This window comes from Triticum urartu, chromosome 7A, assembly GCF_056163025.1.
Source record: "Triticum urartu cultivar PI428250 chromosome 7A, HENAU_Tu73, whole genome shotgun sequence".
Lineage (NCBI taxonomy): Eukaryota > Viridiplantae > Streptophyta > Magnoliopsida > Poales > Poaceae > Triticum > Triticum urartu.
Genome location: NC_141879.1, coordinates 706,886,640 through 706,889,302, shown reverse-complemented (window position 1 = coordinate 706,889,302; position 2,663 = coordinate 706,886,640). Strand labels below are relative to the sequence as shown.

At 46.4% G+C, this 2,663-nt stretch overlaps 1 pseudogene; it reads left to right on the top strand.

Annotated features, from left to right (window-relative positions):
- Positions 1 to 1,082: 1,082 nt before the first annotated feature.
- LOC147961853 (uncharacterized) lies at positions 1,083 to 1,980 on the top strand (annotated as a pseudogene).
- The last annotated feature ends 683 nt before the right edge of the window (positions 1,981 to 2,663 follow it).

The window sequence follows — 2,663 nt, the reverse complement described above, 5'->3', positions numbered from 1 at the left end:
AGGATCTCCTTTCCTCCAATGGATAACTGCTTTTCCATCCATCCTTTGAGCCTCTCTTTGATTCTTTCAACAAAATGTTTGAAACAGTCACTTCTATCCGCCCCCACCATTGCAGGTAGACCCAGATATTTATCAGATAGTGCCTCTGTATCAATGTGTAACTCTTGGCATATTTCAGCCCTAGAGACATCAGAAGTGTTAGGGCTAAAGAAAATACTAGATTTAGCCAAACTCACCATTTGCCCTGAGCTCTGACAATAAGTCTCCAGAACATGTTGTAAGGAAGCTGCATTAAGAGTGTCTGCCTTCATGAGAATTAGAGAATCATCAGCGAATAAGAGGTGTGATACTGATGGTGCATTTCTGCACACTCTAATCCCTTCTATGCCACCAGCTTCTTCTCCATACTGCAATAGACTGGAAAGACCCTCTGCACAAATGAGGAATAGGTAAGTGGAGAGGGGATCCCCCTGCCTAATTCCCCTTGTAGGGCTAAAGGCATTTGTTTCTTGTGAATTAAACCTCACCTTATAAGTAACCGATTTCACACATTCCATAATCAATTCTACCCACTGTTCATGAAATCCCAGCTTTATCATCATGTCATGCAAGAAAGACCACTCAACTCTGTCATAGGCTTTGTGCATATCAAGCTTCACTGCACACAAACCGAATTGGCCTGACCTTTTGTTCTTTATCTTATGCACACATTCATATGCTATCAAAGGGAACTTCTCGCTACATTTTTCTTGTTGAGCGAAAAAAATCATCGCTACAGCAGAATACACTACTGAGACTCTGGGTAACATTTTTTCCATAGTATGGCAAACGGCCTCGTCCCAAATGTGGCCCGTGACCCAGCAAGCCCATTTTGGCAGCACGCAAAAACCACTCACACTCCCCGTCTCCTCTCACCGAGGGTTCCTTCCTGGCGGCTGGGTGCTCTTCCGCCAGCGTCCAACTCCGATCCACCTCCCGATGGCCATCTATATGAAAGGGGAATTGCTGCTGACGGAGATCCCATACCACCCCCTGGCGGAGATCCTCCTCCGACTGCCCACCCCACAAGACCTCGCCTGCGCATGCGCCGCCTGCAGCACCTTCCGCCGAATCGCCACCGACTGCTCCTTCCGCCGCCGATTCCGCCGGCTCCACTCCTAGGCTTCCTCAACCGCGAAGGATTCCACCTGCCCCTCCTGCCTCATCCCGCGGCGCCGGCCGCCCGCACGCTCGCCCGCATCGCCGACTTCTCCTTCTCCTTCCTCCCCTCCTACTGCAGCTGGACTGCCAGGGACATCCGCAACAGCCGCGTCCTCCTCGCCCGCGACCCCGGCCCCAAGAGGATGAGCAACCCAAAGTGCTCACGGATCTCGTGGTGTGCGACCCATTGCACCAGCGATACGAGCTGCTGCATCCCAGGGCTTCAGTTGACCATGATTACACCGCAGCACCCTTTATTTCTTGGGCACTATTATGCTTGTGGATGCGTCTACTGGAAGTGGATGACAAATGAAAGGTGGAAGAGGTTGCTCGTTCTGGATACTCGAAGGATGGAGTTCTCGATCGCTGACCTGCCACTCGAAGCATGGAACATGGCAGATATAGCTATCGTGGAGGCAGGGGAAGACAGCTTGGGCTGTTTGGTATTCGTGATGAATTTGAGGGTATCCTGTGTCATATCGTTGGGCGAAACAAGGTGAGAATCTTAGCCACTGGCTGACGGAGAAGACAATCTCGCTAGATTATAGCTACCAACATTGTATCGGAGCTGCAACAGGGAGGTACTTGCTCCTAAAAAGGGAAGAAGGCTCGCTGTTTAGGTGCCTTGGGTTGGACCTGCCATATATGGAATATTTCTCACTTGATGTCGAGACATTGCATCTTGAGAGTGTTTGGGGTAAACCTATCTCGTCTGGTATATCAAGGACACACTTATATACCAACTTCCCACCACCGTTGCTGTCTTCGCCGACAATATAAAGGGGTAAATTTTCTGCTTCATCCCAGTTATTTGTTTCCCTTCATAGTTACTCCCTGTGTAAACAAATATATAATGTTTTAGATCACTAAAGTAATGATGTAAAACGTCTTATATTTATTTACAGAGGGAGTATTACATGAATTTTCTAATGCCTGATAACTCATTATCACAATTGACCATTCTTGTTTACACAATTTAGTAGTGGTTACTTTTCTTCCTTGTAGGAGAGGTAATCAAGCTCAGGAATATAAGTTTAATTCATTGTCTTGTTTGTTCCATTGGCCGTTTTAACGATAGTCAGATACAGCAAAATAACTATGACATAGCTTATGCATCACCTGTTATTTTAGGTCTAGTCAACTCACAAAATTGCTGGATCACAGCGTTTATTTGCAAGGACTAGTTTTTATCGTCAAGGCCTTTGAAAATAAATACAAGTATATATCTAGCTTACCTTTGGAGGCAATTGAAAAGGTATAGTCGTGACGTTGTACATCCCAGCCTTTCCTTCCATTTCGATGGTTCTGATCTCAAATGCCTTACCGTGTGCTTTGAGGCCTAAAAGCCCGGTCCAATACATGAATATATCATTGCTAAAAAAGGTAACATTGGTTCACAAATTAGGATTACTCCAGGAGCTTGATGCTTGTTCTTAATTCCACACAGTCCTGAAATTATTTCC